Source organism: Nerophis ophidion, linkage group LG09, assembly GCF_033978795.1.
Source record: "Nerophis ophidion isolate RoL-2023_Sa linkage group LG09, RoL_Noph_v1.0, whole genome shotgun sequence".
Lineage (NCBI taxonomy): Eukaryota > Metazoa > Chordata > Actinopteri > Syngnathiformes > Syngnathidae > Nerophis > Nerophis ophidion.
In genome coordinates this window covers 23,525,962-23,550,730 of record NC_084619.1, presented here as the reverse complement: position 1 = coordinate 23,550,730, position 24,769 = coordinate 23,525,962, and the positions used below count along the sequence as shown (strand labels likewise).

At 43.1% G+C, this 24,769-nt stretch overlaps 1 long non-coding RNA gene across 2 annotated transcripts in view; it reads right to left on the bottom strand.

The window, feature by feature from the left end:
* Window positions 1-19,419: 19,419 nt before the first annotated feature.
* Window positions 19,420-24,769, bottom strand: part of LOC133558783 (uncharacterized) — a 39,520-nt gene continuing 34,170 nt past the window's right edge. The window contains exons 2-5 of one of the 2 annotated variants that reach the window (XR_009807993.1): window positions 23,033-23,143; window positions 22,168-22,251; window positions 22,044-22,068; window positions 19,420-19,621 (exon numbers count right to left, since the gene is read on the bottom strand). This is a non-coding gene — a long non-coding RNA (uncharacterized LOC133558783). Of the gene's footprint in view, window positions 19,622-22,043; window positions 22,069-22,167; window positions 22,252-23,032; window positions 24,447-24,769 lie in introns of those variants that run through there. The other variant, XR_009807992.1, reaches the window with a different exon arrangement.

The window sequence follows — 24,769 nt, the reverse complement described above, 5'->3', positions numbered from 1 at the left end:
TTTTGGATGGGAAAATTGCGGTATTAAGTCGGCTCTTACCGGAGACTTCAGTGGATTATGCGACCTCCTGCAGCTCAAAAAGGCAGCTGTGATCTGGGCTACTCCATTGGCTTCTCTCAGAGACACTGGCGTTCACCGCAGCCATCCGACTTTCAAGTATGACTTTACAATCTCACTAAAACACTATTATACAATAAGCAGATAAGGGATCTTCCGAATTATCCTAGTAAATGTGTTTAATTACATCTGAAACGGTTCCACTGCTGCTGCCTGGAGCTGTCGCCTTTTTTTTTTTTGTGCTTCACTCTAACTTTTCTTATCCACTAATCTTTCATCGTCGCTCAAATCAATGGGGAAATTGTCGCTTTCTCGGTCAGAATAGCTCTTGCTTCTGGAGGCTATGATAATAAACAATGTGAGGATGTGAGGAGCCCTACAACCCGTGACGTCACGCGCCCATCTTCTGCTACTTCCGGTAAAGGCAAGGCTTTTTTATTAGCGACCAAAAGTTGCGAACTTTATCGTGGATGTTCTTTACTAAATCCTTTCAGCAAAAATATGGTGATATCGCAAAATGATCAAGAATGACACATAGAATGGACCTGCTATCCCCGTTTGAATAAGAAAATCTAATTTCAGTAGGCCTTTAAATGAACAGAACATTTTGAAGTACATCGATGGCGGGGGAAGAAAGCTAGGAAACTAAGGAATCGGTGAATGCTGGCTTTATTCGGATTCCAAAACCAATACGAGTGAGATGAAAGAGAATGAAGCATGGATATCACAAGGCAAAGAAGACGGCCTACACAAACCTCTTCAAGCTGCATTTGTGCACTCCTAACTGACAAGCTATAACTCTGTATCCACACAACTGGAAAAATGTGTACAGAAAAATAGCAACCATCATTTGAATCAGTATTGGGGCACAAATGGTCTTTTTCTTTGGACTTGGATCTCCTCCCATCAATCAACATAGATTTTTTAAATAAACTTTGAGATATTTGTATGTTTAATTCCCTTTCTTCATTTGAAAATTCTTTCAAAACCAATCTCGCCCACCAGTCTTTGGTTCGGACCTGCATCCGTTCCGAGACATTCTTGGTAGTAGTGTCACGTGTGTGACGTAATCTAAGATCATTTGTTTGACGCTGTCTGCTATCTAACATCAGCATAGCCATTAGAGACTTAATTTTTGTAATATTGGCCAATATTACAGCGGACATCACGTACAGCAAGAACTGGGCTAATGACTCATCTCGCTCTTTGATCATAAATCGTGATTTGTGAGGAGCCGCAAAGTACCTTGTTTCGGTGTGACGTCATAGGTCAACCAGAAAAACAATACATATATCCACTATAAAAGGAAATAAGCTCTCTCTCCAGTGTACAGAAGGCACACGGCGTATGACCAATAGTCGCATTAGAGCGTGTGTATGGACAGTGGGACTTGGCATGTAGCTGTGAAAATACATAAAAAAGAACTAATTCAAAAATCAGATTAATTTAGTGCCCAGACACGTAGTCACTGAACCACTTTTTCACCATTGGAGCCTGAAGGGTCTTGGGATCAAACTCAATTTATTTGCTTTTATCTGTGCTTTTGTCCTTTTTGTCACTAACCAAAGCTCGTGAAGGGGAGAAACAAAAATTATTATTAATTCCTTTTACTGCAACGGGATGAGACGTCACAAGCAACAAAGTTATAACAATATGCCATCATCTAATTTTACGGGAATCGATACCCGGTCGCACCAACGGAATTGTGTCTGGTGCCAATTAAATTACTGGATTTGGAACCTATCCCTGCTTGTGGTCAAGACCAAGGTGCTTGGAACGCACTAATTTTGGGCAGGCTTTCATCCCTGATGGCACTGCACCATTTTAGAGACTTGAAAGTGCTGATTCCCATTCAAGCTGCTTCACATTCACATGCAAACCAGTCCAGTGAGAGCTAAAGGCTACTGCCCGATGAAACTAGAAAGACCATATCATTTTCAGAAAGCAGAGACCCAACCTGCAACCACAAAACTGAATCCTGTCATCGACATGGGAGCGCCTACAAATTCTGTCCATCAAAGATACGGACAGAATATGTGAAAATCGTACCGGGCAGATTACAATCAAAACTGAAAATAAGTTTGACTATGGACCGAGCTTTGCCAGAATCAAATAAACCAAACTTCTGGAGTACCCCCGCAATATTCATAAAACGACGCGATGAAATGCTGTGGTTGAGGTCCACAAAACACACAGACCTGTTGGCCAAATACTCATTAACCCAAAATACCCTCCCGAGAGTTTGGAGTCGGTCTACATTTCTACGACTAGGCCAAAACCCAAACTGCTCCTCTTATATCCGAGGTACAACCATCCATGGACCCTGTTCGTGTGTATTTGGTTTCTGTCATGATCCGTGGTCAGGATCATGTTTTATGTTTTCTGTTTTTGGACTCCCTTAGTTCCTGTTGTTGTGCACCTCCTGAGTTCAGTCACCATGGTTACTTATGATTTTCACCTGCCTCTTTGTTCGGGACACTCACCTCTTTGTAATCAAGAGACACTATTTAAGCCTGCCTTTCTGATCACTTGTCCTGGCTTCTTTGTTTGCAGAATGCAGATGTTACGTTGGTTATTCCTGTCCTCAATTCCTGTGCTAAGTGGTTGCCTTAGCATCCCGTGCGATCGGCACGCTTTTCTTTTGTTTGTTTCTGTCATTGGTACGGTGTATGATTTATGATTGTTAAATCACCTTCTACTTTCACGTTTTCGTCCGGAGTGGTCTGGAGGAATGACCCCACATAGAGATGGGACCCACACGTGACAGTTTTAGATAATTTCTGTGTTTGGACGTGAGATGGTAGCGCAAAATTACAAGAAAGAGACATCTTAAAGAAACCCACTACTACCCACGCAGTCTGATAGTTTATCAATCAATCAATCAATCAATGTTTATTTATATTGCCCCAAATCATAAATGTCTCAAAGGACTGCACAAATCATTACGACTACAACATCCTCGGAAGAACCCACAAAAGGGCAAGGAAAACTCACACCCAGTGGGCAGGGAGAATTCACATCCAGTAGGACGCCAGTGACAATGCTGACTATGAGAAACTTTGGAGAGGACCTCAGATGTGGGCAACCCCCCCCCCCCCTCTAGGGGACCGAAAGCAATGGATGTCGAGCGGGTCCAACATGATACTGTGAAAGTTCAATCCATAGTGGCTCCAACACAGCCGCGAGAGTTCAGTTCAAAGCGGATCCAAGACAGCAGCGAGAGTCCCGTCCACAGGAGACCATCTCAAGCGGAGGCGGGTCAGCAGCGTAGAGATGTCCCCAATCAATACAGGCGAGCGGTCCATCCTGGGTCCCGACGAGCGGTCCATCCTGGGTCTCGACTCTGGACAGCCAGTACTTCATCCATGGTTATCGGACCGGACCCCCTCCACAAGGGAGGGGGGGACATAGGAGAAAGAAAAGAAGCGGCAGATCAACTGGTCTAAAAAGGAGGTCTATTTAAAGGCTAGAGTATACAGATGAGTTTTAAGGTGAGACTTAAATGCTTCTACTGAGGTAGCATCTCGAACTGTTACCGGGAGGGCATTCCAGCGTACTGGAGCCCGAACGGAAAACGCTCTATAGCCCGCAGACTTTTTTTGGGCTCTAGGAATCACTAATAAGCCGGAGTCTTTTGAACGCAGATTTCTTGCCGGGATATATGGTACAGTACAATCGGCAAAATAGGCTGAAGCTAGACCGTGTAGTATTTTATACGTAATTAGTAAAACCTTAAAGTCACATCTTAAGTGCACAGGAAGCCAGTGCAGGTGAGCCAGTACAGGCGTAATATGATCAAACTTTCTTGTTCTTGTCAAAAGTCTAGCAGCCGCATTTTGTACCAACTGTAATCTTTTAATGCTAGACATGGGGAGACCCGAAAATAATACGTTACAGTAGTCGAGGCGAGACGTAACAAACGCATGGATAATGATCTCGGCGTCTTTAGTGGACAAAATAGAGCGAATTTTAGCGATATTACGGAGATGAAAGAAGGCCGTTTTAGTAACGCTTTTAATGTGTGACTCAAAGGAGAGAGTTGGGTCGAAAATAATACCCAGATTTTTTACCGAGTCACCTTGTTTTATTATTTGGTTGTCAAATGTTAAAGTTGTATTATTAAATAGAGGTCGGTGTCTAGCAGGACCAATAATCAGCATTTCCGTTTTTTTGGCGTTAAGTTGCAAAAAGTTAGCGGACATCCATTGTTAAGACACGCTTCCAGCTGACTACAATCCGGCGTGTTGGTCAGCTTTAGGGGCATGTAGAGTTGGGTGTCATCAGCATAGCAGTGAAAGCTAATACCGTATTTGCGTATGACGTCACCTAGCGGCAGCATGTAGGTGCTGAAGAGTGCAGGGCCAAGGACCGAACCCTGGGGAACTCCACACGTTACCTTAACATAGTCCGAGGTCACACTGTTATGGGAGACGCACTGCATCCTATCAGTAAGATAAGAGTTAAACCAAGACAGGGCTGAGTCTGACATACCAATTCGTGTTTTGATACGCTCTAATAAAGTATTATACATCAATGATGAAATATTAACATTGCAACACATGCCAATACGGCCGGTTTAGTTTACTAAATTGCAATTTTAAATTTCCCGCTAGGTATCCTGTTGAAAACGTTGCAGAATGATGACGGGTATGATGACGCGTGCGCGTGACGTCTCGGGTTGTAGCGGACATTTTTTTCCAGCCCGATCCAAGCTATAAGTAGTCTCCTTTAATCGCATAATTACACAGTATTCTGGACATCTGTGTTGCTGAATCCCTTGCAATTTGTTCAATTAATAATGGAGAACTTAAAGTAGAAAGATGGAGGTAGGAAGCGGTACACTGCAGCTGCTTTTAGCATCACAAACACAGCCGGTGTTTCCTTGTTTAAAATTCCCGAAGGTGAAGCTTTACTATGTAACATAGCGGTCAAGCGAACATGGATCCCGACCACATGTCAACCGGCAGGTTTTGGTGAAAAAATTGTGGTAATAAGTCGGCTCTTACCGTAGACATCAGCGGAGCTTGCGTCCTGCTGCAGCTGCGTGGCTTCCCTCAGAGACAATGACAGTCACCACACCAGTGACCACACCGATCCGACTTTCAGGTACCATATAATCTTACTAAAACACTAGTAACACACTAGGCAGATAAGGGATTTTCCAGAATTATCCTAGTAAATGTGTCTTATAACATCTGAATCGCTCTCACTGCCCACGCCTTTTTTTTTTTTTTCCTTTTTTTTTCTAGTCCTTCACTCTCATTATCCTCATCCATGAATCTTTCATCCTCATTCGAATTAATGAGGAAATTGTCACTTTCTCGGTCCGAATCGTTCTAGCTGCTGGTGGCTATGATTGTAAACAATGTGAGGATGTGAGGAGCCCTACAACCCGTGACATCACACGCACATCGTCTGCTATTTCCGGTACAGGCAAGGCTTTTTTATTAGCGACCAAAAGTGGCGAACTTCATCGTGGATGTTCTCTACTAAATCCTTTCAGCAAAAATATGGCAATATTGCGAAATGATCAAGTATGATACATAGAATGGACCTGCTATCCCCGTTTGAATAAGAAAATCTAATTTCTGTAGGCCTTTAAACCATAACTTTAATGTGGACTGTTTGGGTTAGCCGCCAGTACCAAACTCTGTGAAAAAGCCTTAAGACGAAGCAGCTTCCGTCTGTTTTGGTTCTTTGCATAAAAGGATACATGCAGCCCTGCAGCTGGCCCTGCTGGTTCTGCGCTCAGACATGACAATACTGAAGATCTTCTCATGTTACTGCAGGTAAACAAGCAGCTGTTGAGCTGTTCCCTCAGCAACAACAAAGATTCTAAAGAGCGGCATTAGGAAAACATCTTGTCACTTTACATCATCCAAACAGGGAGGAGGTCATTAACAGAGCTGTTGAACAAAAGCCCCACACTGTGTTGTGTGGTCTGGCAGTCATTTTGACTAAAAGCTTGTATTCATCACATGCAGCCTATTGCTTGATTCATCTTTTTCTCTAGAGAGGTGAAATCACTTCCGCTGCTAGGACTTGTGTGCATTTAACTGTAATAGAGACCAGAACATCCTCTGTAAGACACAATAATGTCCACAGATCATCATACTGACTGGGGACTGTTGATGGGAACATCTGTAAACTTCCTCCCAATCAGAAAAAAATAGAAATCTGCAGGTCTAACTTTCTTTTGTCCAATGCACACCCTCTCCTCTGTCTCCATCCGTCTCATAATGTGACTCACTGTGGTGAAACCCGAGGCGCCCTCCCCGCTCACTCTGTTTAAGTCACAGTGTGGACCTTGTTTCCTTCTTCGAGCCGCCACAGAGCTGCTCTGCTGGCCCTCAGGATGTGGATGGGAAGGCTGCTGCTGGTGCTGCTGCTGCTGCTGCCAGGTGATTCGGAGCTTCCAAAGTCCTCCCCATCAAACCCTTTCTTTGAGCCTATGTCTGCCAGCGGGCCGTGGAGCTGAGAGGAAAGTGAACCTCTGACCCAGGCTGTCATCCGTCCAGCAGCAAACACAGAGCTCAGTCATTGCTCAGCCCCCGCCTTCACCCGGAGACGTAAGCTTTGCACTGATGCTTGTGTGTGCAGCGCCACAGAGTCACATAGAGGTTGTCTGATTCTTTAGAGGAGCAGGCCTCCACTTTCAATAATGTCATAATGGCTTCACACTGGAATTTGGCTCATCACAAATGTTGATGAGCTAGTTTGTACTCTCTCTGGATCCAATGAGTTGCAAAGATGTTTTTGGTACCTATTTTTGTGTATTTTGGGATCCCCAAAACTCCGGGAAATTTGAATCAAAACCATAGAGGCATGACGGGGATATTAACAAAACAAATTTGCCTCTTTCCAAATGAGCCGTTTGGATGAATGAATGTACTATGTACACTATATTGCCGAAAGCATTCGGCCACCTGACTTGACTCACATATGAACTTGAAGCATACTTGCCAACCCTCCCGGATTTTCCGGGAGACTCCCGAAATTCAGTGCCTCTCCCGAAAACCTCCCGGAAGAAATTTTCTCCCGAAAATCTCCCGAAATTCAGCTGGAGCTGGAGGCCACCCCCTCTCCAGCTCAAACATGCACAGTTCGAAGCTTGAAAAGGAGGATTGCAGACAGATCTGACGGCATTTAAAGTCATTTTTAAAAACGACTGCTAATCCTCCTCCTTTTCGACCGGACGACTGCGGAGAATTAAAGTAGGAACACTCCGGAGGCAGAAGTTCATTAAGAGGGGCGGACTCACCGGCTCTCAGCCATGTTTCCGTCACACAGAGGAAGTCAAGTCCGCCGCCCGCGGGAAGTGACGAAGTCCTTCAGGATAAACATTTTGTTTGTCAAAGATCTTGCGTTCACAAGACCGAACCTGGTGGGGGCCAGCACGTCCAAGGGCGCAGCTAATCCAGGTTGGGCCCGACACACAGCCCGCAGGTGGCGGGGGAGAGGAGACGTACGAACAGAGCTGACAGTGAGAGGCGGCAGGGTAAAGCACATACAGGCGCCATCTCCTGGAAACTCGGAAGTGACGTTACTCAAATAGTGAAAGTTAAGTGTTGTTGTTTCTTTAAGTACCCAGCAAGCACAGTACAGTTAGTAGAACAACTGTGTTTTTATTACTGTATATTTGATAGGTGCCGTCTGAAATTCAACTATTTCTTTTATTTATATATATAATAAAATAAATATATGTAGCTAGAATTCACTGAAAGTTAAGTATTTCATATATATGTATATATGTATATATTTATATATATATTTATATATATATATATATATATATATTTATATATATATTTATATATATTAATTACAGCCATATAAAAATATTGGCTGTAAATATACTCTCCTCTTAACCACGATTCCCGCCCCAACCATGCCCCCAAACCACGCCACCTCCCCACCCCCGACCACGCCCCCCACCTCCCGAAATCGGAGGTCTCAAGGTTGGCAAGTATGACTTGAAGTGCCATCTAATTCCTAACCTATAGGTTTCAATATGATGTCTGTCCACCTTTTGCAGCTATAACAGCTTCAATTCTTCTGGGAAGGCTGTCCACAAGGTTGTGGAGTGTGTTGATAGGAATTTTTGAGCATTCTTCCAAAAGCGCGTTGGTGAGGTCACACACTGATCTTAGTCGAGATGGTCTGGCTCTCAGTCTCCATTGTAATTTATCCCAAAGTTGTTCTATCGGGTTCAGGTCAGGACTCTGTGCAGGCCAGTCAAGTTCATCCACACCAGACTCTGTCATCCATGTCTTTATGGACCTTGCTTTTTGCACCGGTGCACAGTCATGTTGGAAGAGGAAGGGATCCAGTCCGAACTGTTTCCACAAGGTTGGGAGCATGGAATTGTCCAAAATGTTTTGGTGTCCTGGAGCATTCAAAGTCACCGGAACTAAGGGGCTAATTCCAACTCCTGAAAAACAACCCCTCACCATAATTCCTCATCCACCAAATTTCACATTTAGCACAATGCAGTCCGAAATGTAGCAATCTACTAGCAACCTCCAAACCCAGACTCGTCCATCAGTTTGCCAAATGGAAAAACATGATTCATCACTCCAGAGAGCGCGAGTAAGTTTTACAATTGGATTTGTTACACAGGTGGCATCCTCTGACAGTTACACGCTGGAAAATCACTGAGCTCCTGAGAGCGGCCCATTCTTTCACAAATATTTGTAGAAACAGTCCCCATGCCTAAGTGCTTCATTTTAAACACCTGTGGTCGGGCCAAGTCATTAGGACACCTGATTCTGATCATTTGGATGGGTGGCAAAATAATTTTGACAATATAGTGTATGTACGGATAATTGTGTGTGTGTGTGTGTGATTATGTATGTACAATATATCTGTGTCCCAGTATGTGTGGGAGCCAAAGTATGGCCATAGCCACCCAGAGAGCCCAACCCAAAACAGCAGGTTCGGTACCCAGGGAACAAGGGACAACCTGCCCCACGCAAGCAGGCTGGCCAGCGTAAGGACCCCCAGAACCGGGCCCACCGTGCCATCTGGCAGGCCAGCGGTACGTAGTAGAAGGCAGTGCCTGGCAGATGAAAAGGCATGGAGAAGCAGGAGACAACCAGCGAAAGACCATACCCTATGGGGGCAGAAAGACGGGATGCCTCACCCCAAGGTGGCCCAGAGACTCCCCGCAGTCGGACGGGAAGCCCGCCCCGCCCCCAAAACAACCGGGCCCCAACAAGCCCAAGCCCCCCCAGGCTGACCCACTCAAATTGGCGGCAGCAGATTTCGATTTTAGATTTAGACTTAACATTTAGATTTAACATTTGTATTTTGATTTAACATTTAGGTTTAAATTGAACATTTAGATTTCGATTTAACGTTAACGCTTACATTTAGATTTAGGATATACTGTAGATTCAAGATTTAGATTTAACATTTAGATTCAACAATTACATTCAACATTTAGATTCGGATTCATCATTTAGATTTACATTATACATTTAGATATAATATGTTCAAGGATCATATGCAACTTAATGCTTCAATTATCTTTTTATTTTTTATTTTTAGTGATGGGCAAGCTACTTGAAAAATATAGTGAGCTAAGCTACTAGTTACTGTCAAATAAATTTAACTGTGCTACAGCGGAAGCAATTCCCACAGAAAGGGACAAGCGGTAGAAAATGGATGGATGGAGGGATGCAGCAAGCTATACTGAAAACGAGTCTACACTACATATATGTAAATATATGTCTCAACTTAATATACAACTTGCTACTAAAAAAATAAGGAAAAAAATAAAATGCTCAATGGTATTTTTCTTTAGTATACTAAACAAAAACTGGATGCAAGCACTCTGTGTGGGTTTTTAACATTTTAACATTTATTTTAACAGTTGCGGTACCATGTACAAAATGAGGGAAAAAACACTGGAAACAAAATAAATAAAAAACGAGTGAAACAATATTAATATTATTAAAAATAGACCAAAAAATACAACGGTACTTTCTATTGGAATGGAGACTTTTCAGCAATAGATAATTTGCTGTTTAAACAGAAACTACAGTAGCAAAATGAGGATAACCTGGCCAAAGAAAAAGTGCAGACCATTTGTCTCACAAAACAGACATTGACAAACTCTGTCTTTACATGAACAGAAATCAATAAAAGTGAACATATTTTAGTGCCAGGATTGGAATCCTATGTAACTTTTATACCAGTGTTAACTAAGCAGTATGGAGTAATCAGTATTGACACTTTCCCATTGCCTCCCTCCTCCTTGAGTGGTTTTCTCAACAGCTGTGCACTGTCAAGTGAGCCAGAACCAAACAGAACGTATATAAAATGTTAAAAATAATTTCAAGTAAATAAAAGTACTGGTAAATGGCGTATAGATTCACCATGAAAGAAACATAGTTACCATATTTTCCGGACCATAGGGCGCACCGGATTATAAGGCGCACTGCCGACTAATGGTCTATTTTCTATCTTTTTTCATATAAAAGGCACACCGCATTATACGGCGCATTAAAGGAGTCATATTATTATTTAAATTTTTCTAAATTGAAAACACTTCCTTGTGGTCTATAAAACATGTAATGGTGGTTCTTTGGTCAAAATGTTGCATGGATTATGTTTTGCAGATCATCTTCAAACGCCGCTCTCTGACAGTCGCTTCAGGATGCGCCGTTTTGTGGGCGGTCTTATTTACGTGGCTCACCTTCGTCAGCGTCTTCTCCCTGTCATCGTTGTTGTAGCGGTGTGGCGTGCAAGGACGGGAGTGGAAGTGTCCAAAGATGGAGCTAGCTGTTTTAATGACATTCACTTTTACTTCAATCAATAACGGAGCAGCATCTCCTCATCCAGGAAACAACAACAAGGCCGAAAACGTGTCCCGCGAAAAAACATACGACCGGAACTCTCTAATAACTAAAGTTCCTTGGGTGAATAATGTAAACTCACTACACAGGTATGTTTAAGCATTTTCATGGTGAGTTTACTGACAGATATAAGTCACAACTTTACATTACTTTATATTAGAAATGGTAACAGCGGAGGATGAATGTTCCATAACAAGAAGATAGAGAAAAAGAAGAAACTTATCGACTATGGCTCCGTCACAGACAACGAAGGTCAATTTTCAGAATTTATGCAGATTCCAAATACAGATCAACAGGTACCTGAAGGTAAGAAAATGTGCTTTTTTGCATAATATGGCAAAACAAAACGTCAGATAATACGTTATACCTTATACACACACCATAATAATACTTATATGGATAATGCACCAAGAAGTCATCAAGTGGTGCGGTTTCATAGCTTACCAAAGTCGTACTAAAACATTTTGATAGATTTTTGAGCGCTGTGTGTAATGTTCTATATCATGGGTGTCAAACTCTGGCCCGCAGGCCAAATTTGGCCCGCCGTGTAATTTTATTTGGCCCTTGAGGCAATATCAAATTAACATTAGAGCTGGCCCGCCGCTGTAACACCGCATTCCCCACTAATACTTATACTTGTCAACCCTCCCGATTTTCCCGGGAGACTCCCGAAGTTCAGTGCCCCTCCCGAATTTCTCCCGGTTTCCTCCTGGACAATAATATTGGGGGCGGGCCGTAAAAGCACTGCCTTTGGCGTTCTCTACATGTCGCCACGTCCGTTTTTCCTCCATACAAACAGCGTGCCGGCCCACTCACATAATATGTGCGGCTCATACACACACAAGTGTATGCAATGCATACTTGGTCAACAGCCATACAGGTCACACTGAAGGTCGCCGAATAAACAACTTTAACACTGTTACAAATATACGCCACACAGTGAACCCAGAGCAAACAAGAATGACAAACACATTTCGGGAGAACATCCGCACCGTAACACAACATAAACACAACCGAACAAATACCCAGAACCCATTGCATCACTAACTCTTCCGGGACGCTACAATATACACCCCCGCTACCACCAAACCCCGCCTCAACTCAAACCCGCTGCCGAAAAGAGGCATTCAATTTGTATTTTTATTTTATTTGATATGCCATTGATATTTTTTAATTATTACTATTCTAAACTTGATGTTGCATGTCACTATAAAGTTATATAAGCCTTGCTTGGTCAATATTCAATGCAAAATTTGTTTGGGTCCCTACTAAAGGATTACTTGTTCAACCTCGGCCCGCGGCTTCGTTCAGTTTTAAATTTTGGCCCACTGTGTACTTAAGTTTGACACCCCTGTTCTATATTTTCAATGGAACATTTAAAATGTTGGTGCGATTTACTTGAGTCATAATGCCATCAGAGTGCAAACTCAAGTTTGATAAATAGAAATATTTAAAAATGGTTTCATATGAATAAAAATCATTTGAATTTTATTTTTGTTATAGGTGAATGTTGTCTGTCTATCTGTGTTGACCCTGTGTGTCCAGGGTGTACACCACCTCCCGCTCGAATGCAGCTGAGATAGGCTCTAGCGCCCCCTGCCACCCTAAAAAAAGGAACAAGAGGTAGAAAATGAATGGGATGGATATGTGATGGCTCAAAATAAAATTTTGCTTAGGGCCCCAATTAATTCTGAGGTGGCCCTGCTTCTGCATGTATGTACAGCTTCTCAATACTGCCTCCAGTGGTGAAATTAAAGGAAATTAGGTAATCTTACTCATCTCATTATGTGGTTGTCAATTTATGTAATCATTTATTCATGGAGACTTTATTGATTAATTATCTAATTATTTTGTGTTAAAACTTGGGCACACAAAGTGCACCAACAAATGCGTGAGATATTGCTATGAAACGAGAAATTTGAACTATATGATGTACCATGTAAAGTAGACCCAAAGCATAAATGGCTCCTGCAGTGTGTTTAAGTGACAGTAAAAGTGAAACTGAGCGTGTTGTGTCGAGGACAGCTGTAAAAGAGATTACAAAGCCACTAACCTAAAATGTCAAAGGTCAACAGGGAAACCAGCAATCAGCAGATAATAAAGGAATTAGAGTTGCCAACGCCCTGAAAAAAAAATGAGGGACACCTTGGGGGGCCAGTTGATCTTCTTTTATTTGTGTGAAATGAGTTTTATACAAACCACAAATGCTAAAATCGAGACAACTCGACGCTTCTTGATTGTTGAAGATGTTTCAGAATTGCATCCATTTAACCTTTGTGGATTACATGACCTGATGATGACTGACAATCAACACACACATGTTTTTTTATATATTTTGACTACAACCAGAATTAATTAGATGCCCAGGTTTTGAAAAAATTCGAATATGTGGAAAAAAATTGTTCAATAATTATTTTTGCTGCATAATAACAAACTTAACGGAATCAAATAAGTATTGTTTGTGTCATGATCTGTAGTTACGTATAAAACACTACACGGTCTACGTATAAAATACTACACGGTCTAGCTCCAGCCTATCTTGCCGATTGTATTGTACCATATGTCCCGGCAAGAAATCTGCGTTCAAAGGACTCCGGCTTAATAGTGATTCCCAAAGCCCAAAAAAAGTCTGCGGGCTATAGAGCGTTTTCATTTCGGGCTCCAGTACTCTGGAATGCCCTCCCGGTAACAGTTCGAGATGCCACCTCAGTAGAAGCATTTAAGTCTCACCTTAAAACTCATTTGTATACTCTAGCCTTTAAATAGAGTCCCTTTTTAGACCAGTTGATCTGCCGTTTCTTTTCTTTTTCACAAATGTCCCACTCTCCCTTGTGGAGGTGGTCCAGTCCGATCCGATGGCCATGGATGACGTACTGGCTGTCCAGAGTCGGGACCCAGGATGGACCGCTCGTCCAGAGTCGGGACCCAGGATGGATCGCTTGCCTGTGTATCGGCTTGGGACATCCCTGCGCTGCTGATCGGCCTCCGCTTGGGATGGTTTCCTGCTGGCTCCGCTGTGAACGGGACTCTCGCTGCTGTGTTGAATCCGCTTTGGACTGGACTCTCGCGACTGTGTTGGATCCATTATGGATTGAACTTTCACGGTATCATGTTAGACCCACTCGACATCCATTGCTTTCGTCCTCTCCAAGGTTCTCATAGTCATCATTGTCACCGACGTCCCACTGGGTGTGAGTTTTCCTTGCCCTTATGTGGGCCTACCAAGGATGTCGTAGTGGTTTGTGTTGTGGTTTGTGCAGCCCTTTGAGAGACTAGTGATTTAGTGCTATATAAGTAAACATTGATTGATTGATTGATTCTGTTAGTTTTGGACTGCTTTAGTTCCTGTTTTGTGCACTTCTGGGTTTGTTTTGGTTACCATGGGTAACAATTGGTTTCACCTGCCTCTGATTAGTGTTCGGCATGTTCACCTGCCGGAGGAGGAACAGTGTGGTTTTCGTCCTGGTCGTGGAACTGTGGACCAGCTCTATACTCTTCGCAGGGTTCTTGAGGGTGCATGGGAGTTTGCCCAACCAGTCTACATGTGCTTTGTGGACTTGGAGAACTCATTCGACCGTGGCCCTCGGGAAGTCCTGTGGGGAGTGCTCAGAGAGTATGGGGTATCGGACTGTCTTATTGTGGCGGTCTGCTCCCTGTACGATCAATGCCAGAGCTTGGTCCGCATTGCCGGCAGTAAGTCAAACACATTTCCAGTGAGGGTTGGACTCCGCCAAGGCTGTCCTTTGTCACCGATTCTGTTCATAACTTTTATGGACAGAATTTCTAGGCCCAGTCAAGGCGTTGAGGGGTTCCGGTTTGGTGACCGCAGGATTAGGTCTCTGCTTTTTGCAGATGATGTGGTCCTGATGGCTTCATCTGACCGGGATATTCAGCTCTCACTGGATCGGTTCGCAGCTGAGTGTGAAGCGACCGGAATGAGAATCAGCACCTCCAAGTCCGAGTCCATGGTTCTCGCCCGTAAAAGGGTGGAATGCCATCTCCGGGTTGGGGAGGAGACCCTGCCCCAAGTGGAGGAGTTCAAGTACCTAGGAGTCTTGTTCACGAGTGGGGGAAGAGTGGATCGTGAGATCGACAGGCGGATCGGTGCAGTGTCCTCAGTAATGCGGACGTTGTACCGATCCGTTGTGGTGAAGAAGGAGCTGAGCCGGAAGGCAAAGCTCTCAATTTACCGGTCGATCTACGTTCCCATCCTCACCTATGGTCATGAGCTTTGGGTCATGACCGAAAGGATAAGATCACGGGTACAAGCGGCCGAAATGAGTTTCCTCCGTCGTGTGGCGGGGCTCTCCCTTAGAGATAGAGTGAGAAGCTCTGCCATCCGGGAGGAACTCAAAGTAAAGCCGCTGCTCCTCCACATCGAGAGGAGCCAGATGAGGTGGTTTGGGCATCTGGTCAGGATGCCACCCGAACGCCTCCCTAGGGAGGTGTTTAGGGCACGTCCAAACGGTAGGAGGCCACGGGGAAGACCCAGGACACGTTGGGAAGACTATGTCTCCCGGCTGGCCTGGGAACGCCTCGGGATCCCCCGGGAAGAGCTAGACGAAGTGGCTGGGGAGAGGGAAGTCTGGGTTTCCCTGCTTAGGCTGTTGCCCCCGCGACCCGACCTCGGATAAGCGGAAGAAGATGGATGGATGGATGGATGGATGTTCACCTGCTGCCGAGCACTAATAGAGAGCTATTTATTCACGTTGCTCGCCACACTCGGTCTGGCATCATTGTTTGCTGTATGCAACACGTGGGTTGATTTCTTGTTTCTTGGCTTCTAGTTCATGATTCCAGTGCTAAGTGGTTACCTTAACTTCCCTTTTGTTGTTTGCTTGTTATTTTGTAAGTTGGATGATTTATGAGGAATAAATCATATCCTACCTTCACGCTTTCGTCCGGAGTTGTCCGTTCTGCATCGGGGAGGAACGACCCCGCAGTAAGCTGCGACCCCACACGTGACAGTTTGTCCTAAATAGTGTCATGTCTTGTGATCATGTTTTGTTTAGTTATGTTCTTTTCTTACAAGACTCCATTAGTTCCCGTTTTTTCACTCCCTTGTTTTATCACCATGGCGAACCATTAGTTTCACCTGTCACATGTGTTGGACTCACGCACCTGTTTTTAAATTACAGAGACTATTTAAGCCTCTCAATTTCTGTTGGTCGTTCTGGCATCATCACTCCTTTAATGCTTGATTCATGTTACTCTTTTTTTGCCAAGTCCTAAGTTGTTTTTGCCTCCGCCTTGTGCGTGGCTTTTTTTTGGTACTTTTATAGTAATAATATTAAATCATGTATTCACCTTCACGTCATGTCCGGTCCAGTCCTTTTGCATCTCGGGAAAACTACCCTCGCAGTAAACATCATCATAGTCCACAATCTGACAAATAAAAATCTTTCCTGCTTAACTTAATGGTATGAAAACAAACATATTACAAACCCTGTTTCCATATGAGTTGGGAAATTGTGTTGGATGTAAATATAAACAGAATACAATGATTTGCAAATAATCTTCAACCCATATTCAGTTGAATATGCTACAAAGACAACATATTTGATGTTCAAACTCATAAACATTTTTTTTTGTTGCAAATAATCATTAACTTTAAAATTTGATGCCAACAACACCTGACAAAGAAGTTGGGAAAGGTGGCAATAAATACTGATAAAGTTGAGGAATGCTCATCAAACACTTATTTGGAGCATCCCACAGTGTGCAGGCTAATTAGGAACAGGTGGGTGCCATGATTGGGTATAAAAACATCTTCCCAAAAAATGCTCAGTCTTTCACAAGAAAGGATTGGGCGAGATACACTCCTTCGTCCACAACTTCGTGAGCAAATAGTCAAACAGTTTAAAAACGTTTCTTAAAGTGCAATCGCAAGAAATTTAGGGATTTCAACATCTACGGTCCATAATATCATCAAAAGGTTCAGAGAATCTGGAGAAATCACTCCACGTAAGCGGCATGGCTGGAAACCAACATTGAATGACCGTGCCCTTCGATCCCTCAGACGGCACTGTATCAAAAACCGACATCAATCTCTAAAGGATATCACCACATGGACTCAGGAACACTTCATAAAACCACTGTCATTAAATACAGTTTGTCGCTACATCTGTAAGTGCAAGTTAAACCTCTACTATGCAAAGCGAAAGCCATTTGTCAACAACATTAAGAAACGCTGCCGACTTCTCTGGGCCCGAGATCATCTAAGATGCACTGATGCAAAGTGGAAAAGTGTTCTGTGGTCTGACGAGTCCACATTTCAAATTGTTTATGGAAATATTCGACATCGTGTCATCCGGACCAAAGGGGAAGCAAACCATCCAGACTGTTATCGACACAAATTTCAAAAGCCAGCATCTGTGATGGTATGGGGGTGCATTATTGCCCAAGGCATGGGTAACTTACACATCTGTCAAGCACCATTAATGCTGAAAGGTTTTTGAACAACATATGCTGCCATCTAAGCGCCGTCTTTTTCATGGACGCCCCTGCTTATTTCAGCAAGACAATGCCAAGCCACATTCAGCACGTGTTACAACAACATGGCTTCGTAAAAAAAAAGAGTGCGGGTACTTTCCTGGCCCACCTGCAGTCCAGACCTGTCTCCCATCGAAAATGTGTGGCGCATTATGAAGCGTAAAATACCACAACAGAGACCCCAGACAGTTAAAAACCTTAAGCTGTACATAAAACAAGAATGGGAAAGAATTTCACCCTGAAAAGCTTCAAAAACGTGTCTCCTTAGTTCCCAAATAATTATTGAGTGTTGTTAAAAGAAAAGGTGATGAAACACAGTGGTGAACATGCCCTTTCCCAACTACTTTGGCACGTGTTGAAGCCATCAAATTCTAAGGTAATTATTATTTGAAAAAAATAAAAAATAAAGTTTATGAGTTTGAACATCAAATATCTTGTCTTTGTAGTGCATTCAACTGGATATGGGTTGAAAATGATTTGCAAATCATTGTATTCAGTTTATATTTACATCTAACACAATTTTCCAACTCATATGGAAACGGGGTTTGTACTTTAACAAAAGTTCCTCCCGTTTAATTTAAAACAGTATAAATTTAGTGTCCAGCTTAAAAGGGAACTGCACTTTTTGGGGGAATTTTGCTTATCATTCACGATGCTTATGTAAGAGAAGCAGACATACGTTTTTGTTTTTTTATGCATTCTAACTGAAAAATAAATGCGATCATAAGTCTTCTTACAATGGAGCATATGTGAGTCACCCTATTCTGCCTATAAAAGTCCTAAAAAAAAACATCCAAACACCTCCATTAAGTTTTCATATACATGATGTAAGTATATATGTAGTGTAGTAACAGGCGCATTTATAACAACTTTTAATATTTACATATTTAGCTTAATTTAGGCGTACGTGGCGCATTAATTTAAAAAACACATCACAACGTTAATTTTTTTTAACAATATCACTGATTACTACTTACTACAGACTTTATGAGAGCCAACAAACATCAATAAAACACTGCAGTGGACTGTCTATAGCAGGGGTAGGGAACCTATGGCTCTAGAGCCAGATGTGGCTCTTTTGATGACTGCATCTGGCTCTCAGATAAATCTTAGCTGACATTGCTTAACACGATAAGCAATTAATAATTTCGCTGGTAATCATGATGTTGAAAATAACGTTCAAAATATAAAACATTCTCATGCATTTTAATCCAACCATCCGTTTTCTATCGCACCTGTCCAATGTGTCGCATTAATGGTAAGAAGTATTATATTTATTATTGGTTAACTTTAGAATAACAATGTTATTAAAAAGAATAACAGACTTATTATACTCAAAAAATGTTGCTCTTACTTAAAAATGCACGCATTTAGTTGCATTCAGTGTTAAAAAAATATTATACGGCTCTCACGGAAATACATTTTGAAATATTTGGCTTTCATGGCTCTCTCAGCCAAAAAGGTTCCCGACCGCTGGTCTAGGAGGTGGTCTGCGGTGGGACATCGCACCCCTAAAACAACCGCAGGAGCCACACCACTTAGAGGCAGAATGATTTGAAGTAGTATTTTTCAAATTGTGGTATGTGTACCACTCGAGCTCTATCTAATGGTTCGCTAAATAATTGTTTAATTCAGGGGTCCCCAAATTACAGCGTGCGGATTCTCTCAAGTTTATTTCTAGAAAGTAAATTGAGAGATATTGAATTGTGGTATGCCGCCCAGCAAGGGCAGGATACCGTGACGTTTTGTTGACCTCGTAAAGTACTGGAGTGAGGCATGCACACACTCATTATATGAGTACTAATTTGGACAACCTTTCCAAGTCATGGTCCAATCCGATAAAAACCAACACAGAACGTTAAAACATGTGATACAAAAACAGACAATTTGCCCACTGAATTACAACTACACTACAAAAATGTCTAATAGTACTGTGAACGTCTTCCTGCCGCCATTGTGTGGGTAGCATGGACCATCGATGAAAGACATCGCGGAGTAGGTTTGACTCTTCTTTATTATTTCAATAAACAGTGCTGGGTCACAGTCGGCCGCGCCGATTTCCAGCGCTTCCTCCTTTGCTGCTCGTCTCGGCTCGCCTTTCGGTCGCCGGTGACTCCGTCTTCCTCGGAGGCTCATCGCTCGTCTGGTCTCGCTCGTCTTCTTCGTCTGCTGGTTCTCCTACTTCTTCTGCCCCAATTGCTCCTCCTTCTCCCCTTTTATACAGCAGAAGAAGATGCACGGATTGAGAGCAGGCGTGTGTTTTACGCACCTGGCTCCGATTGCTGCAACGTCGCTCCAGGCGCGCCCCGCCTCTCCGCTCCGCCGCACACTCCGCCTCCTACCCGCCATCTTGAGTAGGACCACGTTTTGTCCTACCCCGCTGTTAGCCCGTCAGCTCCGCCTCTCCACAAGTACCATACGCAATTGAAAACTACACCCATTCAACCCATTTTAGGCCTGATCGGCAATATGCAATATACTCTCCCCACTTGGATATGTTTGCTATATTTTAGTTGCTTAAGGTGCATCAATAGAAAATGGCTGGATGGCTAAATATTTCTAATGGATTACAAAACTTTAAGGAGGTCGTCAGGGATGCAAAAAAAGTGGTAATGGTTCATATATGTTATAAACATATTTTTATGTACATAGACTTTGTACAAAAATGTCGTATTGCAGTTGAAATATGTGGCTAATAGAGTAATTTCCATGTTGATTCATTCATTGGCTTGATTGCATTGTTAAGTGTAGTGACATAGTTGGCCGGAGGTGTCGCTAATGCAAGACATTCTATTAAGGTGGGCAAAGAAAAAGAAGCTTTGAGAAGTCCCAAGAACTAGTTGTATTGCACATAGATGGACACATTGAATGAGAGTGTACCGGTATGTTGTGTGAGCACGAAACAAAAGAAATAAAAGGAGCAAGTCGTCTCGTCGGACCTTTAATTCTGAATAGCTACGGCTAATTTCCCACATTGTATGGTGCTGAAACCGGGTAAAGGAGGAAGATAATATCTTCAAAGACTAACGAAAGTGGACTTGCTGATAGGCGTAACTAGTTAACTAGCAATGAAAGGACCGAATTAGACAGAAACACAGAGTTTTACGAGCCTCCGCAACAAAGTTACTGCGAACTCTCGAAGAGGACACAAGCAAGGATGACATCAGTTGTGAACGCCTGTGGGAGCTGCGATCCAGGCTAGCAGAAAAGGAAACAACCTCTGTGAAACTAGAATGGGAAATTGATGAGGAGATATCAATTGACAAGCTGGAAGCAGTCATTATAAAAGCTGTGGATTATAAAGACAACAATAATCTCTGGAAGGCGCGTGCACGGAGGATAATGGAAAGAGAGGGAGCTACTGCGGATGAGTGACCTCAGTTGCCATCCAAGCTGATCAACAATCGAGCCATCGGTGAAGTTGCGTTCCAGCTTTCTACATAATAATTTCTGAGCTCTACTTTCTTCTGTAAACCACGGGGTACGCTTTTTTGGAGCCTTTTTTAACTTTAGCGGTTGCTATGTTATCAATGGTTTCGCGCAGGGCGTCGTTAAAGTTGTTAGTGAGGTTATCAATAGAGCCCACATACTTTGGGAATGGTGCCATTACAGAGAGTAGTAGGTCAGCGAGAGTTGTCGTTGTGGCCGTATTAATGTTGCTGCTGCTATAGCAGTTATCATTATTATTAGTTTGACGAACATGCGTCTGAACTTAAATTTTATAAGGTAATGATCGGACAATACTTTAGTATACGGGAGTATGTGAACGGGACTCTCGCTGCTGTGTTGGATCCGCTTTGGACTGGAGTCTCGCGGCTGTTTTGGATCCATTATGGATTGAATTTTCACAGTATCATGTCAGACCCGCTCGACATCCATTGCTTTCGTCGTCTCCAAGGTTCTCATAGTCATCATTGTCACCGACGTCCCACTGGGTCATCATTGTCACCGACGTCCCACTGGGTGTGAGTTTTCCTTGCCCTTATGTGGGGCTACCAAGGATGTCGTAGCGGTTTGTGTTGTGGTTTGTGCAGCCCTTTGAGACACTAGTGATTTAGGGCTATATAAGTAAACATTGATTGATTGATTGATTGATCAATACATATGGCGGTGAAATATCCATGTGGCATGAATTCTGGGATCAGATTAAATCTGCCATTCACTAAAATGTTGAGCTGAGCAAAACAGAAGGCTGCCTATCACTCGATGATTGCCTGCTCACTGGACCAAACCTAAACCCGGACCTCCTCGTCATTCTTGTCAGGTTCAGTGTCATGTTTTGTTCTATTTCCTCAGTTGTTGGTTAATTCTGGTTCAGCACCCTTGTGTGTGTTTCTTTGTTACAATGGGTTCTGATTTTTGTCACCTGCTTCTAATTAGTTGTCAGGACGCTCACCTACTCCTGGTCACTAATCAGACAGGTATTTATTCCTGTTTGGCGGCATACTCTGCCTGGCAGTCTTATTAGCAACACGCAAAACTTACGTTGGGGTTTATTGTCATGTGTTTTGAACTATTAGCTTCGTGCTCCCTGGTTTTTGAGTCTCCTTGTTAAAGCTTTGCCGTAGCTTCCCGTGCAATCAGCACATTTTCCGTTTTCGTATGTTTGCTCTTATTATTGGAATATATTCTTACCTGTACGCTGCTTCCGGACGTCTATCTGTATCATGGGGAAACAACCACCGCATAAACATGCGACCCCAACGTAACAATCATGCTGCATCCTATCGCCTTCATGGAAGACATTACTAAGGCTTACCTTCAAATTTCAATTGCAGAAGAGGACATAAACGCTTTGAGGTTCTTGTGGCTCACCAGACCACTTGATGCAGTGCAAACAAATCTGTGCACAACGAGAATGGTTCGTGTATTATTTGGCGTGTCATCCTGCCCATTTTTGTTCTCAGCCACAATTAGTAATGACCTAAAGAAACACCAGACAAGTCACCTTTAAACGAGTGGATCAAAACATCAGAAAAAATCTGGGAAAATATTAAGTAACGTGAGATTAAAAAGGATTTTGCAGAAAAGAGCATCAGATGGAACTATACATTGTTGAACAAGCAGCTTGGCGGGGGGAATTTTGGGAGAGGATGCTTAGGTCAGTTAAGACATGTTTGAGGGCTTCACGGTGGCAGAGGGGTTAGTGCGTCTGCCTCACAATACGAAGGTCCTGCAGTCCTGGGTTCAAATCCAGGCTCGGGATCTTTCTGTGTGGAGTTTGCATGTTCTCCCTGCGAATGCGTGGGTTCCCTCCGGGTACTCCGGCTTCCTCCCACCTCCAAAGACATGCACCTGGGGATATGTTGATTGGCAACACTAAATTGGCCCTAGTGTGTGAATGTGAATGTTGTCTGTCTATCTGTGTTGGCCCTGCGATGAGGTGGCGACTTGTCCAGGGTGTACCCCGCATTCCGCCCGATTGTAGCTGAGATAGGCGCCAGCGCCCCCCGCGACCCCAAAAGGGAATAAGCGGTAGAAAGTGGGTGGTGGATGGATGGATGGATGCTTAGGTCAGTTAAGACATGTTTGAGAAAGGTGATTGGAAGAGCTTCACTGAGCTTTGAAGAGTTAACGTCCCCTTTGACTGAAGTAGAAGCGACAATAAATTCAAGACCGCTTACCTTAGTCTACAATGAACTTGAAGAGCCTCAACCTCTGACACCGGCTCATTTTCTGATTGGAAGGCTTATATCCGCCTTTCCAACGGGGCATCTACATGCCACTGGACAAACCTGCAATTCCAAGAGAGAATAACTTACATGAAGATGAAAATGTCGCCTGCGACTTCTCAACAACTTCTGGACTTGCTGGAAAAAGGAATACTTCATGCATCAGAGATCTGCTTATACCATCAAGACAGCGTGTGCTGCCCCTCTTAAGGAGGGCGGTCTATTACTCATTGGAGATGACAAGACACTACACCAGATTTGGAAGATTGGAGTGGTCATGACCCTTCTGAAAAGACAATATTAAGAAGATCAGTTCAACTGCTGCATCCTTTGGAATCTTGATTATGTGAAATGTCTTCATGGAGGAGAGGACGTTATATCTTGTGCATATAGAGTTTATACAAAAATTAGACATTGCAATTAAAATATGTGGCTAATAGAGTACTTTCCGTGTTGATTCATTCATTGGCTTGATTGCATTATTGAGTGTAGTAACATAGTTGGCCACAGGTGTCTGTAATGCAAGAAATTATATTGAGGTGAGCATGTCATGATCCACATCTTGGATCATGGCATATTCTGGTTTTGGTTCTGTTCGTTATCACAGTCTGTCTATTATCTGTCTTCCTCAGTTCTTTGTGGCACTTCCTGGTTTTGTTCCGTTGTCATAGTTACTCATTTAATGTCACCTGTCTCTCCTTTGATCACGCGCACCTACCCTTGATTAGTTATCTCCCTATTTAAGAACGCGTTTGTTTGACATTCTTTCTTGGACTTTTGTTTGCTTCACGCTACAGTTGACGTCGCTCTTTCCAGCATTGTGGTAACTACCTCCATGTACATTAGCTTCCATGCTATTTCAGTTGTTTGTCCCTAACTCATGCTAGCGCTTTCTGTTTTGTTTGTTAGTGCCTTCGAGCAAGTGTTTTTGGTTCTTAGTCTGTTTTAGTTAGTATAAATAAATTATTGTTCCTACCTCACGCTGTGTCCATCTTCGCTGCACCCACGAGAGAACAACTCGTCACCACAACGCCACCAGGACGTCACAGAGCAAATAAGAAGCTTCTAGAGCAACTACTTGCATTGCTCGTAGATAAACACATTGGATGAGTGTGTATGTTGTGTAAGCACAAAATAAAAGAAAGAAGAGGAGTAAGTCGTCTCGTTGGACCTTTAATTCAGAATAATAACGGCTAATGTCCCACAACTTACGCTTGATATTCAATGTTTTATCAGTTATGCTTCATACTGTAGTGGCGGGCAATCTTATCCGGTGTGCAGTGCAAGCACATATTGGCGAGCAATCTTAATTGGCGTGCACATATCCGGGTGGCGGGCTGTTGGAATAATTATGTAAATATTGTCACACAACTTTTATGCTTGAGGGCCGTTACTATAATTATTGTCAATTGTGCTGAAGTGGCATTTTTCTTTGTCTGTGCAAAGCTGGCAATCCGAAAGATTGCAAGCCAGTCTGGTTTTAGTGTTTGTGTCCAAGAACGGCCTGCTGACTGCCAAGGCCAAACACCACTGTGAAGCAGACAGAGCAGAGACAAGGTGATATCACCAGCGTCAACACATTTGCATTGTTCTATAAACAGACATCATGTCTAATTGGAGTTGTGAGATTGCCCCCTTCCCTCAGCGACAGCTTCAGTGATGTAAACAGGGACCTCCCAATTAAATAGA